The following is an 11,956-nucleotide window of genomic DNA, read 5'->3' as shown; positions in this document are numbered from 1 at the left end:
TCTTCACTGCCTCTCCCTCTTCATCTCTTATAAGGTGTCCTCCTACTGTATTAATGCAGATGTGGTTTGTACATTTGACTGTGCAAATGTACATTTTTGAGAAAATGTTGGAAAATAAAAATTACAGTCGGTAATCATACTAAACTAAATGTAAAAAAAGCTATTTGTTTTTTAAGAGAACTTTGAAAGAATATATTTTCACAAAAGAACATCTGTTTCATGTCTATTAATATCACTTGCAAAGATTGATATCAGCCTATAAAGGTTACAAGGTTACAATATTTTTATTTGTCATTGAATAACATGGTTGCGCAACGAAAGAGGCATACTCTGAGTCTATGCAGAGTCAACCTCTGCTGCAAAGCTGAGTTATAATATAAATGTATTTAAAAAAAACTTCTTGAGGTAACTGATTTGAAAGTGATATCTAAAGCTGTTGATCTCGGTCCAAAAACTGCATGTGTTACAGTGACTAACTTTTCCTGTGAAAAATAGTATTGTGCAAATAGTGATAGAGGCTGAATGCAGATTTGTTATATTGTTTTTATGAGTTAAAATAGTATACGGGATGTGAAAAACAGCTTTTAAGTTAAGAGAGCGAAAGGAAGTTCATGCTAGTTGGTGCTATTTCCCAAGTTGTGAACAACAGCTTGAACACTCAAAATTATTGAAGGAATTAGATATTGGGGTTGGCCATCTTTTTCACTTTCTTGCCAAGAGAGATACCACTCTCTGTATGGTAAATATGAAACTACAGTCAATAGTCCTTTGGCTTAGCTTAGCTTAGCATAAATAATGGAAACAGAGGAAACAGCTAGCCTGGTTTACCCAAAGCTCTCCCTCAAAGGCTCACTAGTTAACTGGAGGGTACTGAAAGCTTTCTTTATCCATCAGACGGAGCCGGGCTAGCCGCTTCCTGTCTTTGTGCTAAGCTAAGCACACTGGCTGCTAACTGGAACATCATATTTAGCATATGAACATATGAGTGGCATCGATCTTCCTATTTAAAACTTGGCTAAACAAAAAGCAGAACTATTGCTTAAAAAGCGTGTCGCTCTCAGCCACCACACGATATGAATCACTGTAGTTGTGTAAAGACTGGGGGGTAAACTGAAGTAGTCGTCCTCTTCACATTTCATTTTACTTTTCCTCCTCCATTCACTCCTCCAGTCCACTGCACTCCATCTCCCAGCCAATCAGTGAAAGGTGACTTTGGGGGTAGCGGGTGGAGTGGTTATGTCACTGACCCCTACAGCGTGATTGAAGCCTCTCAGTTGGGCCTCTTCAGAGATCTAGAAAGATGGACTCGTAGATTACGCCTTCATCAAAACATTGATATTTGCATTTGGTTGAATGAATCTTTCAGATAGGATTGTTACCTTTCCCCAGCATTTACACTGGTTTATTGCATACTGCATTTGTTTTCTTCCTGACATTTTACCTCTGCAGACTGGCAGTCCCATTAATAGGTTTGACATTTTAACATATAGCTTTGACATTTTAATGTATTAATGAGGGTATTGAAACACTCAGATTGTTCTTTTCACTACAGAGCCTGAGAGAGCAGGGCGAATACACAACGATTACACTCCTGAAAGATGACAGAATATTGCATTATGTTCTGTACTGCTGTTAATAGTGTTGGCTCTTTCCATAATAGCTTAATAGTAAATAAAGTCTGAGTGCCATAATTTCAAGAGAAGGTAATCTGTCAGAGGTTGTATATCAAATATTAGCTGTAAATAAGAGAGACTAGTGAGTATTGAATCTCACAGACTTGTTATATTCAGTACTTTACCTTGATTTTGTGTTTGTGCGTACACATGTGCAGCAGTGGAGGACCCGTCCTGATGCTCGTCTATAATTGATGATGTCAGAGTCGCATCCCGTCAGCTTGGCCTCTGATCTGATGAATCCAAACAGTTGACCTTTGATCTCAGCGATGATCTGTCTCACAGGTTGTTTGGACTTTAACATTGAAGAGACAATAGACCAGTGTCAATAGTCAGTCATCAGTTGTTTCTTATGGGTAATTATCAGTCAACATTAGTAGAGGACGAGAAGTGACGGAGTGATGAGGGATAAAGAGTAGTTAGTTTAGCAGTTTTCTCTTCCCTGCCCATAGGCAGTCAGTGTCTTGAATATAAATAGTTTGGTGGCTCAGCAGGAGAACAGCACTTCATCAAGGACCACGGGCACAACCTGCCTCCGTCTGCACTTACACCGGCGCTCAGCCTTGATTACAGCAGTTTTCCTCTCTTCCATGCCCCCCACTCAGTTCCCTCTGTTGCCCTCCTCTTCTACGTGCTTACGGCACATTCTGCACATCCTGTACAGATGTTGTATATTCACTGATTTGTTTCCTCCAACAGCGGAGTTGAAACAAGGTCACCTTTCTCCAAGATAACACACAATAACAACTTGTCAGACAATTAAGCCCCGACCCAAGGACTTTTCTTATTATCTGTGTCTGGAGTTTTCTGCTGTTTAAAGGCTTTTGTTTTTTCAGTGGTGCTCTTACATCTTATGTGTGTTAAGTAAAATGTCTCACATATTGCACTTCAATGTTTGAAGTTGAACTTTGCATCCACAGAAATGTAGGCAATCAGTACGTTTTGTGGCCTAATATTCACACAATCACACAAAATTGTCTCTTTGTTTCAGGTGATTCATTCAGTTTGACATTGCCTGCTGAATTGCCAATCTGGCCAGTTGGACTGTAACTAAATGCAACCCAGCCGAACCCGATGGTAGAATTCATGTTATACATTCACATGAGGGACTTCAGGTTTGTTGTTGTGGGAATGTTTTGCAAAGTCTTACTTTCATCCAAGTCCAAAATGCTTCTTCACTTCATTCTTGACTTTGAGATGTAATTAGTTACATTTTCAAAAAGCTTGTAGTGGGACCTTTGATTCAAGATTATTTTTCACAAATATAGAATTTTGACTTAACAAATGATGTCTTACCATGTTTGAATGGTAATAAGCATTTAGTATAAAAAGTGACAGCTTGTAGCCATGCAGTGAAGCATCCACCATGCAAATATTATGGAAGCAGGTGGGGTTGCTCGGAGCAACTGACTTAACATTTTTCATCACGGTCAAAGAAATATGTTTATTTAACTGAGTTTTTATTTGCCGGAAGTCGACGGGAAAACACCATTTATGTAAAAAGTGTTTGTCATTTACAGCGATGTAGAAAGATGATGTACCCATTCTTAATTCCAGCTACAAAGCTCAGATTTATCCAACTGGGAGAAATAGTCATGAGTAAGCACAACAGCAGACCTATTTGAGTTACTGAAACACATTGGGAGATGAGGGCAATTTGTCAGAGGCTTGGAACCAGCAGCTTTTAATGCTAAATCATTTTTGAGCACTAATAGAGGTTTGCACTCGACTAGGCAGCTGTTTCTAAGACCATCAGCGAGCATGTTATTTTTCATTGTCACTGTGTTATACATTACTCTGTTTGGCAGTGACCATGGAAGTGTATGTACACATTCACTCAGACTTGTGAGGCAGCCCTGAAGTGACAGCCCTATTTAATGCATGGTCCTTTAATAAAACAACACAACACAAATACATGCAGATATAAAACACACACACACACACACACACACACACACACACACACACACACACACACACACACACACACACACACACACACACACACACACAGCTTCTTGGACACTAGTGTCTCTGAGGGCCTGTCCAGTCAAGCGACTGGACTGTGATGGCCGGCCTGCACACACACACACACACACACACACACACACACACACACACAGACACACAGGGCCAGTGTTGATTTCATTAACAGCGTTGGAGAAACAACACATAGGTGATGCCTTAGAGAGTGATGAGGCGTCTTCCTTCACCACTGACAACCGTTTGCTAAGTGTAACTGAAATACTGCCTTCTCCCTCGCTGAGTCTCTCTCTCTCTCTCATGCTTCTTTTCTCTCCATCTCTCTCTATCTTCTGTTCCTTCTCATTTTCAATCTGGTGGCGCTGTGACCTGTAACTATTGGCCTTTAACGTGTGTGCGTGCGTGCGTGCGTGTGTGTGCATCTGCACTCGCTCAATTTCAATCAGAGCTAATGGAAGTCCTGGCCAACACTCAGATCAGCCCTGGTTCTCAGCACACACACAACCGAAGCACTGCATGCACACTGTGTGTAATAAAGTCTGTCCAGACAAGCTCAGCATTCGCAATAAACCGTAAACTTACCCTTAGATTAAGAAAAATGCTACTCAGCAATGAGACGGGTCTCCAAATGGTAGCATCTTTTTGGTCCTATCAATTGACTAATTGACTAATTAAGATAAACGAGCAAAATAGGTGTGTTATGTATGAAAACAGATGCTTGCTGAGGCCAACAGTGACGCTATGAGAGCGGTGAGAGTGAACCAGAACAGTAAAGTTGCGGGCCGGACGGATAAATAATTAACTGGTTGTGGATGATGATTCATTGACCCCTCTCACATTGTCCTATTGTTTTCATATTATCTTTTGATACAGCACTATATAGATTATAGCTATGTTTTAAGCTAAGAAAAGAAAGTTGCAAACTTAGACATTCATGTATTCTGTCTCACTTGTATTACGTTACACACTTATTTATTTTATCATATTATATAATTGTTATCCCCATTTATGTCATTTTATATTCACCAGTACACTATTTGCATTCAGTGTTTCATTATTTTACTGCCCACATTCACACACATCCCCTTTTTGTGTGTGCATAGCTGCAAAAATAATGGCTTTTCATTTTGTTCATGAGAAATGGAAAGTCCTGATTCAGCACTAGTGTGCAGATTTATCATTTAATATTGCTCCCTTGTGACTCCCAGCAGGATGCGCTTAAGTTGAAACCATCTTGGGTACCGGGATGAGAACTCCCCCACTGCTCTGTAGCTACAGTTGTATTTTAGCAAACAGAATGGAACCACGCTCTATTTTTTCAGCAATTAAGCAACATCAGTCACTGTCAAAAAACTGGCCCTGAATGTTAAGCACTCCATTAGTGGAATTACAGCAGCTTCAGAGACCGTTGCAGAAAGAGACGGGGAAACGAGGGAAGTTAATGAATTCCAATTGGTAATCCATCAGTTGTGATTTGTCTTTTGCAGGAAACACTCGCTGTGTGGACAGAAGCTGAATCTAAAAATGACTCATCCACTATTTAAACCTACAGTATGGTCTACAATAAGATGTAAATAATAAACTGTTTGCGTTTCCAGGTGGATAATTGCAGAAACGATAATTACAGTGTGACCTTTTTGAGGAACTCCAGATGGGCTGACTGGAAGACTGTGTCTGATGCCTCTTTGGCTGAATACATAACAACACACTAATTGAGTAAGAAAAAAGTTACTGATCTCATAGCGGCATGGTGCCTGTTTCATTTAGGTAATAGGTAATACGTTTAAACTACGGCTTTATTAAAAGATGTGTTAACTACGGAATAGAAAGTCGTCTTTCTACACACTGTGATGTAGTTATATCTGTTTTGGCTTTAGTCTACATTAAGCCTTAGCTATTTTTCGAACAGAAATACGGACTATTTGAATGTACCAACATTTAGTATTGGCATTTTTTTAACCATGATATAAATGTTTTGTTACCATTAACTCTGACCCCAATCTTCCCTGAAGAAGTACTTTTGTGCCAATCGGTAATATGAAGTCCTTGTAACAGTGACAAAATAGTGTGTTGGTTAATTTTCTACCAGCACGACCAGCAAGGCCGTCAAAATATGTTGGTCTCACAAAAATATGTTGTGTGTTGGTGGCACATATTTGGTGAGAAACAATGCCAATGGAAAGTAAATTTGGAGGTGGATGGGTCGAACAAACACATGAGACCCGTGTTCGAGACTGGTGTTTGTGTCCTCAACTGTTGCTGAGTTATTGTGAAGTGACATCAGTGACGTTCGCATTGGTACGTTTTTATTTTGTTGCCTAAACCTAAATATTCTCTACACACTTTATTTAAGTTCGACAATGCTACTTTTCCTGAAAATGACTTTGTGTTTTGTTGCCTAGATTTACATCATTTCCGGGCCACCACCATATAATGGAGGGCTAACATGTTGGGGTCAGTTAACGTATTTCTGTGAGGTCAAGTTGGTTACAAATAACAATAAAAATGTGGTTAAGTTGAGGCAACTAAGACTACTTGATTAAGGTCAAAAAGAGATTCTATAAAAAGCAATTTTACAAAGTTTCTGGTGCCAAAGTTTGACACTTTGAACTCTCAACTATTCACCTGACCTCCTCTATGAGTATAACAACTTCACACTATTTCTGCGTTTACCTCAGCTGAAGGACCGTCGTTATTCACATGAACACATGGGGATTGCTTGTTAGGCAAATGTAACCCAAGTGGTTTTAATAAACAAGTAACCGATGTTTGTCAGTTTTTAACACATTTTCTTTTGTTATTCAACTGTCCAAAACATCCCAGATGATGGACTTGTGGTCATAACACAGTGATTGCTGATAGCCAGAGAGCATCTGAGAAAATCCCTTATATGTAGTCTTCTAAGGTCAAAGGTTAAGTGACTGGTAAGTGGCCCAGCTCACCCCAACAGCCTCCGATCTCAAATCAAACACTGGACGAATGAAACTAAAGGCTGTTATACTCTGTAACCTCCTTCATTACTCACCCTGAGAGTTCATTTAACACCTCACCCACACCCGTTTTGGTCTTTTGGTGCTTTATGGACATCATACACACATTTCCAGGGGAATTCTTGTATTCCTCTGTCGGTGCAGCTCCTCTCTGTGTTCACTGATCAAGATGAACTGCTGTGTGCAGCCCAAATCCAATCCAGCGAGACCCAGACATCAATAATGTATTAGAGGAGCAGTTAGATGACTAAAGATATCAATATTGATCTCCTACTTAGATTTAGTTTGTTTGGACTAGGAGACAAATAGCCTCTCCGCCTCTCTCGAGGAGCCCATTTAATTCAACAGAAAGAGTTACTCCACAATGTTTCTGCATCTCTGCTGTTGATGTCATTCTACTGCATGCAGAAATAACAATAACAAAGATTGGATATGGGACGAGAAACTTTATTGTATTATTATCTCCATTCATACTACACATGCTGCATTCATTCATTATTATATCTTATGGACTGATTTGATGGGCCAAAGTGAAGACTTGGAAGTACACATGTTCACACTTATTTATAGGTGTCCAAAAGTCATGATTGGAATTTTCCTTCAGATAGATGGAAGGCGCTTTATCCAGATCTGTGAGTATATGGCTTCCCTCCTATTTCTACAGCTGGCCAATCAATTCCCTCTCTCTCTTCCACTGTTGTTTTCTTGTATAGCTGCTCTTTATCAAATTAATCGATGCAATGGTAACATTTTAGTGGACTGAAAGGGCAGAGACCCGGCAAACTTCGCCTGATCAAGGTTGCATGCTAATTGTGGCATTTATTACACATTGTATCTGTGCATCATGCCATCTCATGGAGCAGGCATTTTTTTTACTTCTATTTTTTTATTGCGCTAAATATCAAACAATGCAAGGCATTATATCTTTTCACAATGTAAAATTCATGTCCCAATGAAAAACAATTCATTCAGTTAGTGAATTTAAAGAGCAGGTGTTTTCATTTAATTGTAATGCAGTAAATGCATACATAGTGCAAATAATAATACCAATGCATATCGTATTATGTTTTTGCTTTGGTTGTATTTAGGCATTTCAAATCCTCCATAGAGATATGTGGACATGCTTAAAGAGAACAAATATGCTTCCTAGCAAAACTAATGTTTTATCTAACAAATGTACCTTAAGTTGTTGTCTTGTTTGATCATTAAAAAAAACACCTTTGTTTACTACTCACAACTACTTGTACATAAAAGGTAGAAGTGCAAAAATAAATAAATTGTAATACCTTTTTTTATCCATTACGTACACAATGTATAGACTTTACACTATGCAACCAGTTCCACCGTGTGCATCTCAGTCAGATAGTCATGCAAATGATGGGCCCCTGCATCAGCGTCCATTCTGGGACAGCTATTGTATCTCGAGCAGGCAGTCCTTTTGAAACTACTGGCTTGATGTGCCTCTGTCACTCTCATACACACACACACACACACACACACAAAGAGTGTGCGTGGTTATTTGTTGTTTTCCGAGCTTCACAGTCTTTAGGGCTTTATCCATTTAGCTCCTCCCCCTTACCCCCAAACCAAAACCCACCTCTGTCCGGACTATGATGATGCACAGAAACATGCAGCCAGAGTGTTTTTGTAGCAGAAAGCATCAACCTCGACAGTCAAGATGTATACGACGAACAGGAGATAACAAGAATATGCACAATAATTTACAGACAGAGGAAGGGTTCTCCCACCATGGAACTAATATAATATAAACATGCATGTAAAGACAGTCTTTACCCTACAATTATAGTAAGGGGAAATATAAATCGTAAACAATACAATTTCCTTTTTTATTGATCTCAATTTGAGTGCCATTCCTTGGCATTTGGAAAGGGTGTCCCAATCCGTAACAGGGGCAATACATTGTTAAATGGGTTAGCTCATGTTAGATTTCATTATCTTTCCCATTCAGAACAGGTAATCTCATTATCCTCCGCTTCCTGTATGGAGTAGTGGTACGCATGAATCGGAATTGGAACAGAAGTACGAAAGGTACATAAATATTTTTATATGTGACTGTGACCCGAGCTTCATCCTTTTCTTCCCAGCTTCTTTGCGTTTCTGTCAATTAAACTAACTATAGAACAATATCAAGTAAATAAGTTGCCCAAACAATTCTACACTAATTACTGCTACTCATTTAATTATTTCATGACAACCGTCCACAATTAGTGCAGCTGAAGTTGCACATGGGCTTGTTTTCTCCACATAAACAAGGAACTCTCTTTTCTATATATAGAGCAATTACATTATGGGAGGCATCATTTAAAGAACACATAAATACTCCCTTGTTGATTGCGATATCTAAGACTGAGCCGGCAGTGAATCAATAGGCCCTTTGTTACTAATGGAAAACATGTCATGGAAGAATAGAAGCCTTGCAGAACCTTTTACATTCGGATGCAAAGTGAAAGGGAGAATGCTCTCAAGGCAGTCATTAATTCACCAAAGGCAGTGTGATGGCTACACAGTGTTGGATAGAATTTATTGTGATGCTAACCCTGACATATTTTGAATTTTCAAAGTTTATTGTCAACTCTCAGTAGCCACGGATTACAGCTGTTTCACCTTTGTTTTCTCATAAATCACAAAAGAGCATGGTGTTAATTGATCATCTGAACTTATTCAATAGATGGAGGTCTGAAGTGGACATGACATTGACCAAGACGGGAGCATCTAACAAAAATATGTTATTGAAAATCAATCAATCCATCCATCCATCATCCATCTATCTATCTATTTGAACAGTGTGCTCTGCCTCTGCTATATACTATAATTAGGTTTTGTTGTGGCACTGGACTTTTTAATTAATTGATACATTATTAATTGATTAGTTAATAAGTAATGTGTCTGTTCAATTAGTGATTACTTATGAGACCATGGGAATCACCGAGCCCAACATACAGTATTCTGTTGGGCTCGTTGTAGTCACCATGTTTCTGGTTTAACACACACGCACATTCACACGCACACACACGCACGCGCACACACGCACACACGCACACACGCACACACGCACAGACGCACACTTAACTGAGAAGACGGACAATATCCAGAGTTACACGGAACCATTCCTCTTGATTCATGAGCGATGTAAAACCGGAAGATATAATCAAATAAATAACCAAGACACTGGCCAACACACACACACACACACACACACACACACACACACACACACACACACACACACACACACAGCAGCTGCTCATCCATCCGCCTTTCTGTCCGCCTCTCTGGGTTGCTTTCTCAGCAGGTGTGTTTGTGTGTGTGTTTGAGTGTGTGTGTGTGTGTGTTTGTGTGTGTGTGTTTTTGAGACAACCGGGGATATTGGCAAGTTAAACTCGGTCCTATCATATGTCATCTTTAAATGACAGTGTCGTAAAGCATTACGGTGAGCAGAGTGGAGGAGAAGGGCCCTGCCAGGGCTTTGTTTGCCAGATAAATGTTTCTGCCCTGTTCGCTTGTTGGCCAGCAGCTGGTATCACTTCTAATCAGAAACACAGCCTGCCTGCTGCAACAGGTGTCCTTCAGCTAGGGGAGAATAAAAGAACACAGATACTGTTACCGATCCCAAAACTGATAATCTTGTCTTCTATTCTATTCTGTATTCTTTATTTGATGAACTATTCACGTATGTCTAAGCACAGAGCTACATTTAGGAGGAAATAAGTCTAGCTTAGAATAAAGATGGAAACAGCTAACCTCGGTCCAAGGTGGAGTCTCTTCTGGTTGCCTACAGCAACCACACAGTGACGACAAGACTCCAGGAAGTGAGCACGCCCTGCCAAGATATATCACATTACGAAACTCCTTATTTTGCTTTATATATCGATTAAACAAGCAAGATATAACGTGTTCATTAGTGAGCTTTGGAGATGCTGATGGCTTCACCTATTGTGGTAAGCTAAGCTAACTGCTTGCCGTCTCTAGCTCCATATTTACAGACATGACGGTGGTATCAATCGCCTTTTCTAACTATGTAACCGCATGCTCCAAAATGCTGAATTAATGTTACAGGCATAAGTAAAACATATTTTCACCATCTGCAATAATACCATTAGTAGCCACTCGGGGCATCAGAAACAAGTTGTGAACACAACACTGACCATTGTCATCCTCTTTTCACAGGTTCTAGCTGTCCATCTGCTGTTTCGAGCTGAACATGTAGCATACATTCAGTTTTTAGAGCTTTTCCAAGCTGCCTTTGGTGTCTGGAAACAACACTATGAACCAGCTGGTAAACCTAAACTAGAGCTGAAAGATGTTGTAAAGTAGAGCAGAGTTGGGTGATAATTCTCTGTAGGTTCGTCACTAATGATCCCTTTCATTGCCAGTAGCCATGTGATCTATTGTTTATATAGAACCAGTTTACTGTAAGCGCATTGTAGATGAAATATCAGAGTATCATATAAATTATGGGGTATGTAAAGTGAAAGAAATGCTTGTGAAATGGTTGTGAGATTATTTTGTATACGGTTTATCTGTTTTTTTGATGAACTTACATAGAATGTCCTCTTGAGCACAGGGGAAATACTCAGTGGAAGAGAGGTCGAGTAGATTGAGAGCCTTATTTTCCTTTTTCAAATGGCACAGCCAGCCATTTTTATGTATTTATAAATTCTAACGGGATAAATCATTTATTTTTGGCTATTCATCATCAAAGTGGAGAATGAATAAAGAATCATTGTGTCTGTGCCAAGTGAATGTGTTATTGAATGAGAATCGACAACTTCAGTATGAAATAAAATATGTCTTTGATTTCTTCCATATTAATGTATGAGCATCATATCGCCTGCCAGCACTCATCTTTTTATCTCAGCCTTGGGTGGCTCCTACTTTTTGCTTTTGTTTGAATCAGTGCAGGCGTCTGAACTCGTTTGGTACCTGCTGCTGAAGGAGGCCAGATGTGCAGCAGCAGTGAAGTAAGACTAAAGACACACACATACACACACGCACATGCACACACACGCACACGTGCGCACACACACACGCGCACACACATAGATGTGCTTTTACTGTATATCTCTCATGTGGCTTCACAGCTGCACCTCCTTCCCCCAATCCTCATTCATTGTGAGTCATTCTGAGGGATTCCCGCCCCCCCCCCCCCCCCTCCGAACTGTGGTGTAATATGATTTGTGCAAAGAAGGTTGTGTGGGTTCGGCTGATTACGTTAGCATTGCTGTGACGAGAGTCAGCTCCTGTCAGCTCTTCAACAAAGAGGAAGAGCAAGCTTTAGGCATTCAGGCT

The sequence above is a fragment of the Cyclopterus lumpus genome, chromosome 21 (genome assembly GCF_009769545.1).
Source record: "Cyclopterus lumpus isolate fCycLum1 chromosome 21, fCycLum1.pri, whole genome shotgun sequence".
NCBI lineage: Eukaryota > Metazoa > Chordata > Actinopteri > Perciformes > Cyclopteridae > Cyclopterus > Cyclopterus lumpus.
This window is presented reverse-complemented; position numbering follows the sequence as displayed.